Genomic DNA, 21,677 nt, shown 5'->3' with positions numbered 1-21,677 from the left:
CCCATTCAGAGTCTACTGCATCTGGGACTGAATACCTTCAATTCTTGTCACAATGTTCTGATCTGACGAGTGGCGACTGGTCCGATTACAGATATTACCAGTTCAGAGCACGCTGGCGGTGAATATAGTCCATGTGACCAGAGTGCTGATGTCTGAAGAGGTTTTCTTCCAGTGTTTACCATTAGCATACAGATACTCTACATATGACCAAAGTGCAAATTTTCTTTCACAGTCATGTTTGATGGAGTACTTTTTTTTCCTGCAATGATTAGTACTCTATGTGCACTCCTATTGCAATTATTTCCTACTGCGGCTCTTAGCTTTAAAGGAGAAGTTCGTTTTTTTAAAACCTGGACCTTATTTCTGGTATAAAATACGTTCATCTGCTCACTGATAACAGTTTGGTGAAACCCTAAATAAGGCCTTATCTGTCTTTATTTCACCAATACTTTAAGATGAATGAATGACTGAACGTGAACTATTGCACTGTTAGCTCAGAGCTGCCGTGCTGTTGTTATCGGGGGCTATTGGGGGGCTTATAGGGAGCTTTCTACACACGCTTCTAAAGTATTGGTGAAATAAAGACAGATAATGCCTTATTTAGAGGCTGTGTTGTCTATGCCCTGTTCACTCCCATTATATGGATATACGCGGATCTCGAGAGATCTAAATATCTTCCGAAGGCCGCCGACTTTCCCCAAACTATTATCGGTGAGTAGATAAACGTATTTTATGCCAGAGATAAGGTCCAGTTTTAAAAAAAACTAACTTCCCCTTTAAGCAGAGTCTCTCTTTGCACGGAGCTGGTTGGGTGGCGTGCACAATGACGCAGTATATTGTTATAGGTCAACACAGCTTTATTTATGTAGCACCAAATCACAACAAATGGCATCTCAAGACACTTAAAAGTTGGAAAAAAAGGGGGGTTTTGGCTCGGGCTACAAGCACGCTCTGGCCTAAAGGAAGCTGTCGCCCGCGGTGGCCGATGATTGCTCTGTCCGACTGAAGGCCCCAGAAAACAATCAGTTATTTTTCATACATTTGTGGTGAATTTTGCTTCTGTTTGTGGTCTTTTTGAATCTGTATGTGTTAAGTCTCATAGCTGTTTTTTTTTTCAGCCTTCTTTTTTATGGTAATTTTAATTTTCGCGCAGCGGTTGCTGGAAGCTAAACTCCATCTTCCAGCTCTGCTTTAAGTCTGTTCAGTGTGTATTACATCAGTTAGTGTTCATTTTCCATCTCTCATTGTTAAGGTTGAGTCTTTTTATATTTGTTGTTGCATTCTTAATAGCTTCTTAATAGAAAAATTACAATAAAAAATGGTTGCTTTGACTCTTTTTCTTATAGTTTAACATAAGAGAGATTTTGTGGTTTGGGGTTTTGTTGTGGCTATTCAGAGTCTCTTTGTGGTTGTTTTGAGCCTTTCTGTTGTTATTTTCAATCCCTTTGTTTTACTTTATAGACTATTTCTGATGATTTTGAGCCTTTCGGAGTTGTTTTCAATCTTTAATTTATTTTCTAGTCTTGTCATGGATGCTTTGACTCTCATTGAGATACCGTAGATACTCTGTTGTCATTTTGATTTTGTCCAGTTAATATGTTGCCACAGTTCTTTTGAGTCTCTGAAATGGTTATGAAATCATTTTGTGCCTCTGGATGGAAATCTTTCGATCCTTTTAGAAGTGGCTGCAGTGCCACAGGTTCGATCCCCAGCTTCGCCAGCCTGCGTGTGAAAGTGCTGAATGAACACATGGCCCCGAGCATGTTCCTCACGTCTAGGTTTCTTCTTTTGTGTCTCTGATCATTGAGTCTCCTCACAGCTATTTGTCTTTGTGGTCATTGTGTCTCTGTGATCATCTTGCCTGTCTCTGTGGTTCATTTGTGTTTTTGTGATAATTTGGCCAGCCCTTTGGCTCATTATTTATTGCCTGCTGTTCATTTGGCATCTCCTTGTCTATGTTTCCTGTGTCCTGGCACTTTGATTAACCTTCCAACAAGAAATTCTAATAGTTTCTCGGGTCCCCGAGCCTGTGCCCAACAAGCCTGTTCAGTATTCCTTCCATGCAGCCATCTGCCTTCTGTGAACATCAATAAAATATTTAGACACAAATCTTCCAGCTCTGTCTGACAAGCACATCGGGAAAGCTAATGGAGAAAATGGAACTCAATTTGCTCTGCTCTCATAATTAACACTAATCAGAGCAACATATGTCAGTGCTGCTGACTTATTGCTGAAGAGCTTCCCATAGAGAGAAAGAAGGCAAATAATCTTCATCTTCAAATGTGACTACGTTTGATTATTAAATCGTTAAACTGACCTGTGACTACCCGACTCATAACTAGCTGAGATAATGGAGCCACTTTAACAATTGTCTGATGTTTGATAAATATATGAAATGGTGAGTACAGCTCGTGTTTAAAAGATGCAAAATGATGTTTACGATGACAAAATGTTTTAGAAATCAAACCAGTGTCACGGCCATGGGGTTTTCCCTATGTTTTTAGTTTTATGTTGTGTCATGTTTTAGGTTTCATGTCTTGGTTTTTGAGTTCTTGTTTTGTTTTAGGCCACATTTACACATAGCCGGGTATTTAGAGAAACGAATATTTCCCCCCCTCCGTTTTCAATAATAACATCGTGCACACAACATCGTTTTCAAAAAACTTCTCATTTACATCAACCCGTATAAATACGCCGTCAAGCGCCATAATAACTATGCCAAACCTATTGGCGGCAGTGTAGGGAAAGGAATAAAGCCATGCAAGCCGATCAAAATCCTCAGAATCGAGGACTTTCCTCATGTGAAGGAGGAGATAACGCGAGCAAATATCACAACAAAACTGAAGGCAATAAGAGGGAAATATAGACAGTCAGTGCATACTGGACGCAGGAGCGGCCACGGAAGAGTGGTGCTCCTCTATTTTGAACTGTGCGAGCAGGTTTGGGGTGGCAAATGCAATAAGGCCAGAATCGTTTGCACAAACGTAAAAATTAGTAGAACTTTAACATCATCCATGATAATCCTGATCAGTAGCCAAACAAACTGAAAACATAAGGCGCTCGCATGACGTTAAGCATTTTCTGGCGCATAATGTGACGTTTAAGGACCTAAAACGGCGTTTCTCCCAGTTGACATGGCAACACATAACCGGCGTTATCAGAAATCTCCACTTTGGCCGGAGGTTTTAGAAATAATCGTTTTCTGTGATAAAAACGGGGTTTTGGTGTAAATGAGAGGCCAAACCGCAGGAAAATATCTGCGCCTTCCTATCGTGTAAACAGGGCCTTAGTCTTGCCATTGATTTTCCCCTCACTTCCCATGCCAGGTCGTTAGTTTCATTCACTTCACCTGTCCATCGTTCCCCAGCTGCACTCATTAGTCAATCACTCTCAGTTCACTATTTAGTTTCCAAGCTCCCCTTTCAGTTTGTGATTTCTTTCCCCCATCTCACCATTGCCACGCCACGCCACGCCACGCCACGCCACGCCACGCCACGCCACGCCACGCCACGCCACGCCACTGTTTTGACTTTTGTTGTAAACACCTCTTGAGTCCGCATCCGTGTCCTGCCACCCAATACCTGACAACCAGATGCAAGAAGAAAGTCTTCCTCAGTGTCTGTGGTTAGCTGGGAGAAACATTTGATGGGACTGTGCCGTTATCAAAATTTTCTCAGTGACAGCCATGTTTCCACAGCATTCAGGCGTAAACTAATTTCCTTTGTTGGCAGCAAAACAGGTTACAGGAGCATTTAGAGGATGCTGCATGTTTAATCGGGATAACCAAAGACTGTCAGGGATGAATGGTTCACTACAAACAGCCTGAAACACTCGTTAGAGCGAAATTAAGCCTACAAATAACTAATAAAGCAACACTTACTTTGGACAAACACTCTGTTGCTCTAAATAAAGAATATCTGATGACACACACATCTGAAGACTTTGAATGTGTAACTGCCCTTGAATGAAAGAACACATTCATTTTTCCACATCATTTCAATACAATGTTTTTATTTTATTAAATTTTTTTATTATTATTTGAAAAACAATCAGCTCAAAATCCTGAAGACCTGGAATTCTGGAAAACAAAAGTTCTTCTTGGAGTGGATTAGAGAAGTTGTGTGTCTCTGCTGAGGTGTAAATTTACTCAGTTCTATTTCCTCCCTCTATAATGTTAAATATCTTTCAATTCCTGCCTTAAGGACACGCTGCCATAGCAATTTCTACATAACACAAGATAACCGTATGTGTCCAAACATGAAAGGAAGGTTGAGGCAGAATTGATCAGCCTTGAGATGAAGATGAAGTATATATGAGTCACCACAGCAAAACGTCCATGATTATACTTCTTTCACATAGCGGTCGCACCTTTTAGATACAACTGACTGAGGTCTGTTAGAGTAAGAAAACCCAAAAATGAGTTTTTAGCATTTTTAGGTCAATTTCAAGTATGTAAACTAATTATTCTGCACTTAACTTTTGATGTTTAATATATGTCTAACAACAAAACTGCTGAAGTCGAATAGCAGTGACTGAATGACAAATGAAAACTAGAGTAAGAACTGTTTTATTTGGTAATAAAAATCTTTCCACTTTGAAAAGAAGACGGCCAGTCTTGGACAGGAACCTCCCAGGCTGAAATGTTCGCCATCACTGATGCTTAATGTATGTAAAATCTGTTATCAGTTCCTGTACTGTAGCTTGTGGTGAGGAGAACGGGGTAAAAGTCTTACATTTACTTCCAGAGGATTAATTAAATATCCCAAATGGCAGAGAGTCGAGTCTGGCAACAATCTTAAGCACTGGGAAGTGGTGCATGGAAGCTAAGCCTCAGTGGGATCTGTAAGTTTAAATTCACAAGTTCACAGTAAAGGAAGTTGAGAAAGACGCAGCTCCCGAGAGGCCTGGTAATCCATATCGACTGTCTGCGCCTTTCTTCTGTCTTCAGCTTTACGGCAGAATAAACACGTTTACAGCCAGACACACGAACCTGCTTCAAAACTACAAAACATTTAAGTTGGTTGATAACTATGCTGAGCTACCTCAGGATTCAAGTTAGGTCCGCCTGCAGGTAACTGGTCAAATGTCCGCTGATGGATGAGTATATATGTACCTGCTAAAAACAAAAAACTAACTGTAGTGGTCAAAAGACTGTCACCGCTTACTCTTAAAATGCAGTAAAAGTTGAGAACTAAATTCAGTTTGGTCAATTTTTAGAAATATATGTATATGTACAGCCTGGTCTCCTGAAAAGGTGTCACCATCCACCAAACTGTACCCTAACACTCCCCATTTGATATGTTATCATTGGAAGGAAATAACACCTGAAAAGTGCACAGAGCGGCGTGCTATTTGTACACATTGTCATGAGAACGTGTTGATGAGCAACAATCTAACTACTGACACCTCAGATGTGTCGGTGCTATTAAAAGCTCAACAAAAGCATGTAGAACCACAGCTTTCTAACTCAATATTATAATACTTTATATCCTATTATATAATTATGATAATACTTGTGTCGACCACCAGAGTTTTAAATGGAAGAGATTTTTAACGTTCTCAGTAAGAGCTGAGCAACCATGACCTGGAACATTAAACCCTCAGAAATAATCAGCATGAGATATTTTTCATCTTTTTGTGAATCTATGACTCTGTGGTTTGTGATTAATGGGTAGGGGGCTACGTTACCGCGTTTCTAGTTTGCTTTTTTTTATTGTTTAATGTTTTCTTTACATCATCCTGCAAAGCACTGCAGATTGCCCTGTGATGCCAGTAAAGACAGAACAAGATGTGCGTTGTTCCTTCTTAAATCAAATCAACACAAGGCTTAAAGTTAACATGTAACTCTGGATCAACAAAACACAGAAAACGTTGTTTGAAGCAAAGACTTTATTTTCAAAATTCTTGAAGCTAAAAGTGTTTGGTATAAAATTCAACTGCTGATAGAACAAAAGACCTCCAACGTCATTCAACCTCTCACTGAAGAAATCCACTTAAGTCCATTTAAAACATCACGAAGAGGTTAGCTTTGAACATACAGAGCAGTCCTTAGTTTGTTCTCTTCTCTTTGGTGACCTACATCATCCTCTCTTTTCTGCCTAAAATCTATCAATTAACCCCCCCCCAACATCAGTTAACAAAGACTCATTTCTCTTGTTAAGAAAAGCCATCGGGGCCATCTGAGTGTCTCTGCATCAAACAAGGATCCTATGGGTCTGTAGTCCGTAGTGGTTTTAAAAGAAGGGGATAACACTGTGCCATGGGGCTCTGGTTTTAGCTTTAAAAGCGGCAGAGACTGTATTATCAAGCCCGACAACAGCTTTGCATTATTATAGCTTTGGATGACGGGCAAATGCCATGGCTGCAACTCAGTAGACGTGTAGATTGCTCTCAGGTTCGGTGTCAGAGCCACTCATTGCACATCCTGTATGTCTCCAAAAAGTCCAAAACGAAGATGGCTGGATGACAGATTTACAGCTTCAGAACATCAGTCCATTAAAAAGGATTTTTGAAACAGACTGATTAAAGATAATCTGTGCTGTGAGGAAAAACGGATGAAGAAAAGTCTAAAAAAAAACTGTTTATAAAGTGTCACAGACTTGTTAAAAACAGAAAATATTATGAGCAGATCTCTCAAAATCACTAAAAGTCAACATGGAGGTGGCACTACAGGGACAGTCAGGATCACCAAAGCAGTCGGCGTGCTTTCCACCTGTTCATATTCACCTCAGTGTGAAAACGATTCTGTTTAGTCTACAGAAACAATCAGTCGCAGTCATATCCCCATTAAGATGCTTAATTAAGATCACTGAGCACACACTGTGCAGACCATCTGCTGTCAGCGCTGCTCCTGAAATCCCTGAAAGACGACATGTTTGATATGAGTCACAGCCCGGCTGCCAGGCACAGAAGACATGAAAAATATCAGATTTCTCTTTGATGTTGTTTCTGTCTTATATACAGAGAGGATCTATGGTTTGTTGTGACTTGATAAAATGTCATTTACATGAGCGGAGACGCAGGAAATGCCAGATGTGCAATAATGGCAGCATCATTCATCACCAGAGTGATGCAGCAGTAGACTTCCTGATCCTGCAGCGAGCAAGTCATTATCACTTAGATTAAATCAGAGAGCAAACTTGTCTCTGATTTACATTTCTAAATCTTTGTTGATAGAAATGTGTATGAGATTTAGTTGGATACCTACAGAACTCAGCATTCATTCATTATCAGACTGACCATGAAGCTTCGATGAGTCTTTATACCTGCTGTGTAAAACATGTGGAAGGAAGAGAAGGTAGAGCAAGGTTTAAAATACACAAACAATGATATCTCTTCTGAACATGTAAACAAATGCATGTTAAAGGCTCACTAACATGGTTTTAGTTGGATGTAAGTTGAAATATCTGGTGGATGAGACTTGGAAACCAGTGTGATAGAAAGACAATATAAAATGACAAGTAAAACATCTGGAAAAGTTGATACTGCCAACAGTTCAAAGACTTTGCAACATACTTCATAAATAACTTTGAACTGCAACTCTCTGATAAAAGCAGAGCAGGAAAGAGTCCAATATCTCCCAGCAAAAGTAATAAATGTGAACACAATAAGCTGAAAATTAAAGGTGAGAATTAGTTAACTGCTTTTAACCATTTGTGCTGCCTTGTGGTCACAACCATGAGCATTGCATGGTCAGGCTCCACCTTACATCAGTGATCTGATCCAGTCATAGACCCCAGCTCAGGATCTGAGGTCTGTGGATCAGAATCTACTGATGATGCCACACACTTCCACTCTCTCTGCGTTCGATGGAGTCTGTTGATGCCTCCAAAAGGCAAGTTAAGACCTATTTATTTGTTCAGGTTTTTGCTTAATTGTCTTAGGGCTGCTATGATTGTCACTGAGTTGCCTTGGCCTTTTAAACTTATACTTGTATGTACTTCCTAACTGTGTGTTTCTGTTGTAACTGTAAAGCGCTTTGTGACCCTGGCCTGTGAAAGGCGCTGTACAAACAAAAGCTTACAATGCCTTTAAACCAATGAACAAATTGTTGTTATTTGCAATGAATGCTCAAAACACGAGCATATTCTCATTCTGATACCAATCTTTAAACTTGAACATGAACTGTAGTTTGTGTTATTTAGCAACTAAATTGAAGAGAGCTCATTTGAGAACCGTGGCTCTTTAGTACCCTCTTGTGGCCACAGATGAGACCTGCAACATGTGATTGATGAGACTGTATAAAAGAACTTTAGTAAATCCTTTCAGAATAAACTGTTGTCGAAACTTTTTAGTTTTTAGGATTTAGAAACTGTTTCACAAATTTCTACTCAAGTCTGTGAAAGGGAGTAAACAGACAGGAGTGAGCATTTAACATGAGTATTTGTGAGTAGTACGTACTTGGCAAATTTGGGTCGGAAGCACGTTCTCAGGAGAATGCAGTACGGTTATTCTGCATGTGAGACAGCAGTGTACTTGATGATGTTAAACTCAGCTATCATGTTACTATCATGTTATCTTTATCTTTACCTTTATTCCCACATTGATTTTGTCAGTAAAATAAAATATTGTCAATAAAATAGTCAGCAATGCTCAGTCTAGTTCTGTTTTTAGACACATTCAAATTAATGATTATCTATATACCCTGTTGCAATATGAGTGCTTACAGAGTGGTCATCATTCGAAATTAATTATTATTAATGAAAAATAATCATGTCATAGTGCCCAACAGCAAACTTTCACCACCTTCCAATGCTGATTACTGGGTTCATTTTAGTGTCTAGCTAGGAAGGACTATAGGATGTGATGACAGGTTTTCATTTAAAGATGCCTGAATACTTATAAAAATTGATATATGATGGAATTAAATTCGATATCATTCTGTCTTAAATGCTCGTTAAAGTTAAGCACAAGAATCCTAACCCCAACTGCCGCTGTCTGGAGAAAATTAAGCCACATGATCCATGTGGCACAAGTCCACCCTGAAAATGAAGCATTGATTGCCTTCAAAAGAGAAAAAGAAGGAAGAATACAACAGACAGGCTGACGCGTCTACAGATCGCTTCCTGGCTGAACTTGAAAAGAGGGAGCTGGAGAAGGCTCACCAGCGCAGACTTAATGAAAAGGCTCTTCGTAAAGACATGACTGAGCAGATCAGAAAGAAGAAGGCGCAAATGGAAATGGAAAAACAAGAGGAGAAGAAGGAAGGCAATAAACGAAGACTTCTGGTCCAACAACACACGTTTCACATGAAAAAACAAGCTGCAACAAATGCAGATAAAAAGAGAAGAAACTTGTTGGAAAATCTTGAGGCTGTTTCTCAAAGGCACCTTTGGGGTAAAAAAAATGGAGAAGAAAAGTCAAACAGCTGAGGACGAACACAGAAAACGTCTTCAGCAAGAGATAGAACAACAGAAAAGACCAAGCAACCCACATGAAAGGATCCAACTTTTTACGGAATTCGTGGCACAGAAATTCGAAGCCATTCACAAGGAAAAGGCTGCCATGCTATCTCTAAGAGAGAAGAAAAATGAGGGAGAATCGCTGATGGAAAAGCTGCTGAGAGAGATAAAGGAGAAAATAGTTGCAAGGCATGTTGAGTATTGGGAGATCCAGATAAGACATTTTTTTTCTGGCCAGACGAGCTGAGCAGAAGAAAAGATGGAGGCTGTAATATCAGCCAACAATATGTTTTGAGCCAGGAATGTGGATTCAACCAAAAGAACAATAAACTGGCTATTACCACAACCAGCTTCAAGTGGTTATTGCTTAACTTTGTTGTTTGACATCAACAACAAAGGGTTACACAGACATGCTGACAGGATGTATAGTAACGAAGTAGAACTACTTCACTACTCTACTTAAGTACTAAAATGCTGTATCTGTACTCTACTGGAGTATTATTTTTTTCTCCTACTTCCACTTTTACTTCAGTACATATTTTCAATGAGTTTAGTACTTTTACTCCGATACATTTTTTTATGTGCTGCATCGTTACTCGTTATTATAAACATGTTAGGAATCATTCCAAACCCCACAGTCACTCAAGTCTAACGTCCCGTTCAGAGTTTATGGTTGCTATAACAACCGTTGCATCCAATTTTACTGTGGCGCGAAGTTATACATGACGTAGATCTAATGTGTGCAAACTGAAGGGTGAGAAGACCGCTCGTGCTGCTCTCTGCTCAGCCTCTTTCGCTCTGCTGCCTGCCTGCGTCGAGAGAAAGTGCTTTGTTGGAACCAAAGATGGAAGAACCAGAAACACCTTCAACTTCGAGTGATCGTGGTGTGTGGCGGTGAGGAAGAAGACCACCCCTGCCCCTACAGTCTCTGTTTTCATTCGCCGGAGTGAAAGACAATTCATACAAAATACTTTTACTTTCAGTACTTGAGTAGTAATTTTAAAAATAAACTACTTGCAATACTTAAGTACAAAACATGTTTAATACTTTAGTACTTCCACTTAAGTACGGTGCTTAAAGAGCACTTCTACTTCTAATCAAGTCACTTTTTTGATAGAGTACTTGTACTTCTACTCAAGTCTGAATCGCTAGTACTTTATACATGTATGCATGCTGAGCAGAAGAAAAGGGACCAGCAGCAGGCTGCAGTAAAGACTGCAGGACAGGCCGCAGAGAGAGAAAAATGACTGCTCACAATGTTGTGAAGGAAACGATGACCATCCTCCATTCATTTCCCCAAAGCAGAAGATATGGAGGTGGGTGTGTATGTTTGATTACTTGTCACACCTTGATGGCCTATTCGACTAGCTGCCCGCTTGAAATTTTTTGTGGCCCGCGAGACAACAACGGGTTTGATCTGGATCTAAGGCTTGATCTGAAGGCTTCTTCAGTTTGGATGCAAAACGGACCGCTACAGGATATCATTCCTGCCCACAGCCATCAGCATCTATAATAACTCCTTGATTTAATTGAGTTACATCAACATTTAATTTCCCTCTGGGATATATAAAGTATTTTTGAATTTAAATTGAATTTGAATTTGAATAACTTGTAACTATCCTGATGCGTAGCCAAGCAACCAAATACAGCCAATCGCACCAATCACAGCGCTGCTCCGCAGTTGCCGGGGCTCAAGGGTGAAAGAGGTCGGCACCAGCATGGCACTCTCAAAACCGAAGACAGGGAAAATTGACTTGGAAAACCGCCAATTCCAGAGCAAATGGACAGACAAATATAATTTTTTTTTTGCCTGCTGTGACCAGTACTAAACTGGTCTGTTTACTGTGCAACGAATGCATCTCTGCTATGAAAGAATACAACTTGAAGCGGCACAGGTCACACCACGGCTCGTTTTCAGACCGTTTTCCAGAGGGCTCGGATGAACAACGAAGCAAAGTACAGCATTTCGAGGATCATTTCAACAGGGTCAGGCCGCCCTTCAGGGGCGGTCCTAGAGGCGGGCCGACCGGGAAGATTTCATGACAAAACTGACTGAGAACTTTACTGAGAGATTCCAAGGGTTCAACAATCCCATTGAGGTATTGCACTTTGCTCGTGACCCCTTTTCTATCAAACCTGAGGCAGACTTTTGTGCTAAAGTAAAAGAGGTAATGTCTTCTATTGATGAGAGCATCTTTCAGTTGGAAATGGTTGATGTGCAATCCTCCTTTGCTTCAAAACAGCACTTGTAGTCTGAGGGTGCAGAGAGCTTTTGGTCTAACCATGTTAACCAATACCAGTACCCCACAATGAGGAAAGTGGCCTTGCTAATACTGACAATGTTTGGGTCCGCTTATACATGTGAGTCTAGCTTTTCGTGTGCAATTCTCCTTTGCATTGAAACAGCACTTGCAGTCTGAGGGAGAACTTTTGGTCTAACCATGACATGTTAACCAATATCAGTATCTCTGACAACAGTTATGTTTTATGTTAATTATTTTGACTGTGGGTATGGACCTGCTATGTTTGGAATTGTTTAATTGTTTTCTAACCTCATGTTATGTTGTGAACAGTCCCATTTCTGGTGTCACGGCTTTGTTTTGTTCATCTTGAATGTAGCATTTATATACATATGGACCTTGGTTATAAAAGCTCCTTATGTGAAAGTATTAAAGTGGAAACAATGGATATGTGTCATTCCTTCTCTATTAGTTATTTTTTAGCCATTAGTTCACAAATATTCTGTGCGGCCCACGAACCCCCAGTGATATTCATATTTGGCCCACTTGCTATTGAAGTTGATTAGTCCTGCTTTAGGGCTTCTGCCGTTCTGCTGGTGCCAGCAACAGATGCCACATCCGCATTATTCCTCCAGCAGCCACAGAAGAAATCATATATCAACAGGAAGCTTTTTCCCCTCAATCACACAGTAGGGTGTCTGTGATGGCCAAGGAGCCTTTCTTGATGTGTATGTAGGAAATGCAGGTTCTGTGCAAGATGCATTTCTCCTGAGACACTCACTAATGTATAAACAGGCCCTGTATCCATGAGCAAGCTTTTTTCTGTTGACAGATGAGAGGGTACCCTGTCCTGCAGCACCCTGTCTGCATAGTTACCCCATATCAGCAGCCTGTAGCAAGAAAGTAATTATCCACTGGTCATTTTACCTACAGTCACATACGCCACGTTGCTACGTCGGTTCCTGTGAGTCAAACATTTCCAGCTTGTTATGGACAGGCCAGGTGGAGGAAAGATTCAACAGGCATCATGCCGAGGCCAGAAACATCATTCAGCGTGACTTTAACACTTGAGATCTGGCCTCTCTCCTAAAGCCTGCTGCATCCTCCACAGTGACTGTGAGACAGCAGATGTCAACAGGAAGTGAGTCCCTAAATCCCTGAAAATAGGATGTCAATTACTACAATATGAAACTGATTGAGCCCGAGAACATAATCAAACTAGTCAAATCATATGTAAAATATATCATATCAATATATTGGCTATGATAAAGACAGTGAGTAGTTTCTTTAAAAGAAGTCTCAGGACGACCCAGTACACAGAACAAGACGTGGAACCTGTTTGGGGGTAATGGGCAGACCAGTGTCTGTGACAAAGTCAGTCTCTTTCCGCCAAAGCCGAAAGAAATTAGACACCAGAATTAAAAGCATTTCCAGATCATTTTAGCAATCATTTGAGCAGTTTCAGAGCCCAGCATTCCTTTTAAACTGGTTTTAATCCCTCAAGCTAAATACCCTGGGTGACACTGAAAAGAAGAAGAAACATTTCTAAAAGGTTATTAATTAGACATGAATGTGAGGGGTCATTCATGTTTGTCATTGTTTTTTTTGTTTTTTTCCCTCTTCTTTTCTAGAAATATTGGGAATTAAAAAGACTGAACTGTTTTGAAAAGTGTTTAGAAATGAATGGGAGATGAGGACCACCATCACACCCTCTTACTTTTGCCAAATTGTTTGCTTTTTTTTTTTTTTTTTTTTTTACTTTACCAGTGATGTGTGTAGTTTTTCACAAAAACACAAGCAATGCACAAGAGAACAGACAACATTTTGTCATAATTACCCAAAGTGTAAAAAACGGGACAAACTATGAATTTTCGCAAAAGAAAACATTTTAAAATGGAAAGTTAATATTTCTCTAAACTATTCGCAAATGTTAGCAGTTCTCCTAGCCTAGCAAGCCAGACCCGTACAGCAAATAGCTGTACAGGGTATAGCTATATATATATAGCCCCGGAGCAAATTCCATTTGCAGCCGCTAGGGGCGTCTAGATTTCTAGGCTACAGTTCTCCTGCTTTCTGGGATAAGGCAGAGCCTAGCTAGCCTATGTTGCTAGACAACACCAAAGGTTTGCAAAAACACCAGTGAGCTGCAGTGTCAGGATCAGAATTTTTGATTTTTGTTCTAGAATTAGAAGTAATGGGACCACATTATGAAGGACCCAAAGATGCCAAAAGATCTCAAATCCCTGTATTGTTTTAGATTAGAAACAAACACTTATTGTTGTTAAAGAGGGTGTGGCTTAAAGCACTGGCCCCGCCCCAATGACATCACCCCTTCATCCTCCCTGTTGACATCATCAATGCCTTTTTCCTTTGTGACATCATACTGACATCATCACTCAAAATTCTTAACCCTTGGCATCTGTCTGGATAAAGACATCAGGAATACTACTCAGGATAACACTACTGTTACTGTTTTCGCCTTGGATACAATTATTTAGCTCAAAAAGAGATAAATCATGGAACGTGAACTCACAAACTGGGACTCAGTGAATAAAACAGAGGAATATTTTGACAAACTGGCTGCAGAGACACTGGCGCTAAGACGAGAGCAGGATGCGTATGACGATGTCATTAAAAATGGGAAAAAATTAAGCCACATGATCCATGTGGGACAAATCCAATCTGTAAATGAAGCATTGACTGCCTTCAGAAGAGAAAAAGAAAGAAGAATTAAAGAGTACAACAGAAAGGCTGACGCGTCTACAGATCGCTACCTGGCTGAACGTGAAAAGAGGCAGCTGGAGGACGTTCAACGGCGCAGACTTAATGAAGAGGCTCTTCGTAGAGACATGGCTGAGCAGATCAGAAGGAAGAAAGCACAAAAGGAAATGCAAAAACAAGAGGAGAAGAAGGAAGGCGATAAACTAAGACTTCTGGCCCAACAACACACAGAGAACATGAAAAAACAAGCTGCAACAAATGCAAATAAAAAGAGAAGAAACTTGTTGGAAAGTATTGAGGATATTTCTCAATTTCAACTTCGGAAAGAAATGGAAAGGAAAAGCCAAGAAGCTGAGAACAAAAACAGAATATGTTTTCAGGAGGAGATAGAAAATAAAAGACCAAGCAACCCACACGAAAGGGTCCGACTGCATCAGCGTCGTACGGAACTCGTGGCACAAAAATTAGAAGCTATTAACAAGGAAAAGGCTGCCGTGCTATCTCTAAGAGAGAAGAAAAATGAGGAAGAACCGCTGATAGAAAAGCTGCTAAGAGACAAAAAGGAGGAAAGAGTTGCAAGGCATGAGCTATTTGAATATTGGGACATGCAGACAAAGAGGAAGGAAGAGGAGAAGATCAAAGAGAAGAGGAGAGAACAGGAATTTATTGAGGCCGAAAGAAAATCGGACTTATTGAGTGCCATGCGAGAGAAGGAAAAAGCTCAGAAAAAAAGACAAAGTGAAATAGAAGTTGTCAAAACCAATTTTTTCATGGCCAGACAAGCTGCACAAAAATTAGAAGCTATTAACAAGGAAGAGGCTGCCATGCTATCTCTAAGAGAGAAGGAAAATGAGGAAGAATTGCTGAGAGAAAAGCTGCTGAGAGAGAAAAACGAGGAAAGAGTTGCAAGGCATGAGCTATTTGAATATTGGGAGATGCAGACAAAGAGGAAGGAAGAGGAGAAGATCAAAGAGAAGAGGAGAGAACAGGAATTTATTGAGGCCAAAAGAAAATCGGATTTATTGAGTGCCATGCGAGAGAAGGAAGAAGCTCAGAAAAAAAGGGAAAGTGAAATAAAAGTTGTCAAAACCAATTTTTTTCTGGCCAGACAAGCTGCGCAGAAGAAAAGAGACGAGCAGCAGGCTTCAGTAAAGACTGTAGGACAGGCCGCAGAGAGAGACAGACAACTCCGGAAAGACATTCAGAGGAGACTTCTCTCAACTGCAGGCTTCACGAGAGCTGCAGATATTTTAGAAAGAAGGGAAAGACGAAACTTCATTGTTTTAGACAATATGGACCAGGGTTACAACTGCTTTCAAACAAATGAACCTTTGCCCAGAAAGTCCACCAAGGAAACCCGCGAGATTAGACAGTATCAGGAGCGCAACGGCGTTGCGTTAAACTTTGCCTGGAACTCAAACTAGCTTGTCCTCATGGCCTACGGAGGGGTTTACACAGCCTCCTCGGACTGCTAGCCTAGCAAGCCAGACCCGTACATCAAAAAGCTGTACAGGGGTCTAGTGACACTGGATAGCAGTGTGGGCGGGATAAACGGCTGTCTGTCAAGTTCAACGCCACGCAATAGGATGGTGCAACAACCAATCAGAGCGATGAAGAAGTTTTACGTAGTCAACGCGACGTGGTTTGTAGTCTATGGCCTGAAGAGCTGATTTCTCTTAAGCTCTAAATTCTGTAAATATATAACTTTAGCAACATTGAAACATTTTCAGGCGAGAAAGTAGTCGTTTAGACCCCCAAGGTGTTGAAAATCTGACAGCCCCTGAGCAAATTCTATTTGCGGCCGCTAGGGGCGTCTAGATTTCTAGGCTATCGGACTGCAGGACAAACAGTTGAACCAATTCCAACAAAAACATATCTTACTTTTTCCATTTATTAGCTTAAAAAAGGCATGTTTATTTCAGTGGCAGGTATTGAATTCTGAATTTCTTACTCAGGCTTTTGAAAACACCCAAATCAAAAATAAATGTATTTGACTAAAAATTATGATGTGCGAATGTGTTTGTGTAGCTGAGTCAATTTGTACATTTGTGGTAATATTTTCTTTTGTTAAATTGCAATTCCTATGTACTACGTGAGTGTGAAAATGTGCAGATCATGGTGTGAAGGCTCCACGTGTGCCACATTTGCATCCAAAGCCTCATAGGTATTGTTCCTCTTTCAGAGTTTCCAATAATAATAAAGTGTATTGAATGTATTTGAAACTTTTATTCTCAATTTTTCATTTTCACCAGATGTTGGTAACAACCCAAGTAATACACATCCAAAATAAAACATTTCCATTTTAATTTGTTCCTTGCCCTGAAAAAATAAAAAAATTTTGTCCATTGCTAACTGTTCTTATTTTTAGCAACATACCTATTCATTGGGCTTTTCTATTTGATAAAGTATCCATACATATCTGACAGCCCATAGAACATCATAAATATTTCCTGAAATACCTAACAGAGTCACAAGTATCGGACTGGACATGCACTGTGCTCTAATTTTGAAAAGTGTCAGAAGATTGAAAAAAGATATTTGGTTTCATTGGGACATACAGAAGCAGGTTTTGATAACAGACCTATTTTATTTGTTCTTCTATTTTTATCATTGTAAGTCTTTATCCAAATGCAGACTTGTGACATTTTGTGACATGTTATACGTTTACAAATTTGGTTGAAAGATTAATACAAACCATGTTAAAAAATACAAATACATATATACTTTTTTAGCAACAACTCAAAGAGAAACCCTCAAATTAGGGATGGAATAAAAAAAAAAAATCTTTTGTAAAAGAGATTTATTATATCCAGACAGAGAAGTGGTTTTACTCAGCATGAATGCCTTCATTACCCTCACTCACTACTGACAAAAGCATGTATTACTATGTGTGCATGACAAATAATGTTGAATTGTGGTTTTGAAAATATGTTCACTTTTAAAAACAGCTTCACTGGAAGCTGAAAATAGTCACCTAAATAAAACTCAACAGACAACTAACGAGGAAGACTTGTAAGCCAATATTAGCTGCTGCTGGTATCAAACCTAAATGTTAGATTTGAGCAGAAAACATAAGCCCTTTTTCCATCAACGACATGATTCGCTTTAATTTGATGCGCATCAAGAAGTTAGTGCGATACATGTGATGGAAAATCGGTTAAATCGCTAGAACGCCTGTTTTGTCGCATTAAATCAATTCGCTCGAAATAGGTGGTTCAGGGCTAAGTTGTAATGCTACAGAAGTGATGGAAAAGGTTAATGCGATTCAGACTAGCCACGCATGCGCAGATGGTATTGGTAAAGCGCGAGGATTCGAATGTTGTTGTTGAGCCGCTCAGCCGCCCCATTTCACCTATCCTGTCGGTATCAAAACAGCAGCAACAACTAGTAACAACAATGTCCGATGATAAAAGACACAACTGGTCGAGAGTAGAGACTCTGCTTTTTTTAAACACAATTCGGGAGGTCGACGTTGTTTCGGCCCTGGATGGGAAGAGGCAGAGAAACGCAGATGTCTTCAAAAAACTGTCCACCGTTTTGCACAAGAGAGGCGTTGAGAGGAATTGGGAGGCTGACAATAACAGCGCGAGCAATTAAATTCCCGCTACCGAGCATTCTAATTCGCTACAATTCGCCACTTTTGTAATGGAAAATCATCTGGTCGAGTCAGAATAATGCGCATCAGCACGTTCATGTGATGTCATTTTATTTCGCTAGAATCGTCCTGTTTGATGGAAAACCAACCGAACGCATCTTATATCGCAACAAAGTAATGCGATATAACTTTTAATTCGCTACAGAATCTGATGGAAAAAGGGCTATTGATACAGTCACGTTGTGTACGTACTCCGTTTAGTGTACTTGGGAGCCATGGTCGAAAACCAAGTGACAATGGGCCTCATGCAAGAACATTTTCGTATTTTATTCTAAATTTCTATCCGGTGTAGATACTGGCACTGTAAATGATGATAATGTGCTTCCTGTGCTATGATCGAATCTAATCTTTTCTGCTTCTATTTCATTTAAAAGAACCAGATGACACTGACACTCCAAACTCCTCAACTTTTAATATAAAAATTAACAATGAACAAAGCTATTTCTTTTTTTTTTTTTATTTAGACAGAGCAGCCGGTTGAGGTAAGTTTCGCCTTTGTTTTGTTACCTCAATTAACATATCCCTTCACCGTTTGTTTTTACCAATCACATCCCACTCGTGTAGTGAGTCTATCTGTGTGGTTCTGTGTGTGCAGGTGATTAACGAGCGGACGACGACACAGACCGGCAAGCGTCCCGTGCAAAGCGTCTCTGCCCCCACCCGAAACACACCTGAATCCACTGCATCAATAAATGTCTTTTCCTGTCTGTCATAGTTCATTTCAATCCGCGATTTAATACGGAGGTAACGGCGAGCGCCGTTACAGACACGTATACGTCTTCATCTGACATGTCTACCACATGCAAACCGCCAAGTTACTAAAATATTTGACAATTTACTCACATTTGTATTGCAGCATCTCCATTTTTCCTTTTCGTGGCAAGGAAATGACAATCAGCGACGTCACATTACGTTGCATCTTGGGTAGTTTGAGTATGAGTAGTAACCTCATGATGCATACTCAACATTTCGGCAAATCTAGTATGCATCCGGGAACTTCTCGCATACTCATTATTATGACGCCGCCCCCACCAGGTAATCATCTCCATAAAACAAAATACCAAAATGTTTACTTTTCTTTTCCTATCTGTTACATGATGTTAAGTGAGGGGAATAACGGCACTACTTTTTTCAGTAACGAGTAATCAAAAAAGTTACTGTTTCCCCCTTGTAACGCTGTTAGTTACCGTTATAAAATGCGGCATTACTCGCCGTCATTTGACTGGAGACCAAGTAATTTGACATATTAAAGTATTTTATTTAAAAAAGTAACCCAATAGTTACTTTTCCTGGTAATGAGTTGCATTTGCTATATAGCAATTCAGTTACTAACCCAATTACTTCTGGGGAAATTAACTAGTAACTACAATTAATTACTTTTTTTTAAATAAGGTCCATATAAATTATTAGATGTCATTACTGCTACTGAATACTTCGGTATCATCTCACTGTAGGATTGAAAGAATGAAGGGCTGAATAAGTTTCTGTATTTCAGATTTTCTGTATTACATCTGGCTATGTATTTTCATAGCCAGATGTATGGGGAAACGGAATGTGTCAAGTCTGTGCATCTTTTAAAATTTGATTCTGCTGTCAATCAAGACTCACTTTATGAGAAAACAGTATTATATAAGGTCGGCTAGAAAAAGATAATCGGGCTCACCAAGGAATAACACTTTATGTCCAGGAGCTCCATCCATGGCTCAGGTAGCTTAGAAAACTGTATCACCTAGCTGTAAAAGAAACAGAGAAAATGCAAAGGTAATTAGGCAAAAAAAAAAAAGGAGGAGGAAAAAGGCACTGCACAATTTTTTTTAACGAAAGACGTGCCTTTTAAGAATGTGCACCCTAGTTCATTCACCCTGGTGTACCCTGCCTCTCGCCCGATGACAGCTGGTGATGACCATCATTTCTAATAAATACCTTAGTTTGGTGTATATATTTTATCTTGAAAGTTAATCCCAGAAGTGTTAACGTCACTCTGTGCTGCCACACAATGCCTTTAAACCAATGAACAAATTGTTGTTATTAGCAATGAATGCTCAAAATACGAGCATATTCTCATTCTGATACGAGTCATTCCAGAATTGGAGGACATTTGGGCTTCAAAATTCTTGAAAAATAAACCTTCACTTTTCTGATTTTCTGCTACATATTCATCAATAATAGGTGTCAGCTTACAGATCAATGGTTCAATTTTTATTACATGATTTATTTGGTGTTTACAATACTTGGTGCAACCCTGTTACCAACACTGAGCAACCTCAAAAAAGTAAAATTATTGATTTCTGAAATGTAATTCCTTTTCCATTAAGTAAATAAAGTAACATTCTCTCTGAATAACCATTTGATTTCACATATGACTTGATTTAAATTAATTTTAACAACTTTCGAAATCTGTCTCACCCAACTTTTCAATAATGGCATGTTTCACTTTACCAATTTCAGTATTTATTGTACAATATTTACTCTAACACATTTTGCATATGATTGCATAAACTCTTTAAGGGAAAATGGGTCAAACCTTTTTGAGCTGAGAAAGTAATTTATAATTATTTTCAATTAAAATGATATGGTAACAGGGTTGCATAAAGTAAGATGGATGACTAGATACATTGTTTTTGAATTATAGATCATCATATAAAAGTGACAAATAAATGCCCAAGACACCAAAGTGTTCTTTGAATAACTTTTAATACCTTCTGTCACACTTTTCCTCAAATAACACCCAAAAAATAGAAGAAATAATTATAATTAAAGTAACTTTGCTGAAACTTGCCCTTTGGTTCAGAACATTGCTTTAAAACCTTTGATGGCTGGCTGCCCTAGCCTATCAACATATTCACTAAAAACATATTCACTCTAACACTGAGCTAAAAACTTGTCATCTGCTTTAGAACATCGGTCTTCTAATATTCCACTTTACTCTTCATGGCTGACCAGAGTGTTCCATTGGTCTTCTGCGATGGCCAGGTGGCGTGAGGTAACATTTTGTGGCGGTGGAATGATGGTCAGCATATCTTCAAAGGAATACCAATGGACATCCTCCCTCAACGGCCAGAAAAAGCGGTTTACCCCCACTCTGTGCATACATTTCACCTGGCAGTGGGTCTCATTCACATCTTGGATGATCCCTAGGTAGATGTGGCCCTCATACAGCAGGGCACACCATTTACCCACAACCTCTGGAGTATACCACTGCTCTTCTTCTGGTGTGCTGTGTGTTAGGTCTTCTGTGTGGTCATTTGTGGAATTAAAGCTGAAGCTTTTGGTTTTCTGGCCATTACATTCCAGATTCCCATTTGCAGAACACATGCAGCTGATGTCGCAGTAGAACCTTTTTCCAGGTGAAAGAGTAATCACCTGGCAAGGCAAGATCAGTCATACACAAGTTAGTTCAAAGTGCTTTAACTATGTCAGAGGACTTGGTGGACCTATTAAAAGGACAAAAGTACTTTCACACCTGAAGAGTTTGAAAACAGACATTGCGTTTCTCCAAGAAACCCACCTTTGTCTATGTGACCACACCAGACTACGAAAACCCTGGGTTGGACAAGTTTTTCACTCTAGCTTCAACAGCCGTTCAAGAGGCACAGCTATTCGATTGCACAAGCGAGTTCAGCTCTCATTAGAACAGGTCATATCTGACCCCAATGGTCG

The 21,677-nt window shown here is 39.7% G+C and overlaps 1 protein-coding gene across 3 annotated transcripts in view; it reads left to right on the top strand.

The window, feature by feature from the left end:
• The window catches only part of eif3d (eukaryotic translation initiation factor 3, subunit D), a 145,550-nt gene that overhangs the window by 109,597 nt on the left and 14,276 nt on the right, over nucleotides 1-21,677 (top strand). The window lies entirely within an intron of this gene.

This window comes from Odontesthes bonariensis, chromosome 21, assembly GCF_027942865.1.
Source record: "Odontesthes bonariensis isolate fOdoBon6 chromosome 21, fOdoBon6.hap1, whole genome shotgun sequence".
Taxonomy (NCBI): Eukaryota; Metazoa; Chordata; class Actinopteri; order Atheriniformes; family Atherinopsidae; genus Odontesthes; species Odontesthes bonariensis.
The sequence above is the reverse complement of the archived record's forward strand: the minus strand, read 5'-3'. Positions and strand labels throughout refer to the sequence as shown.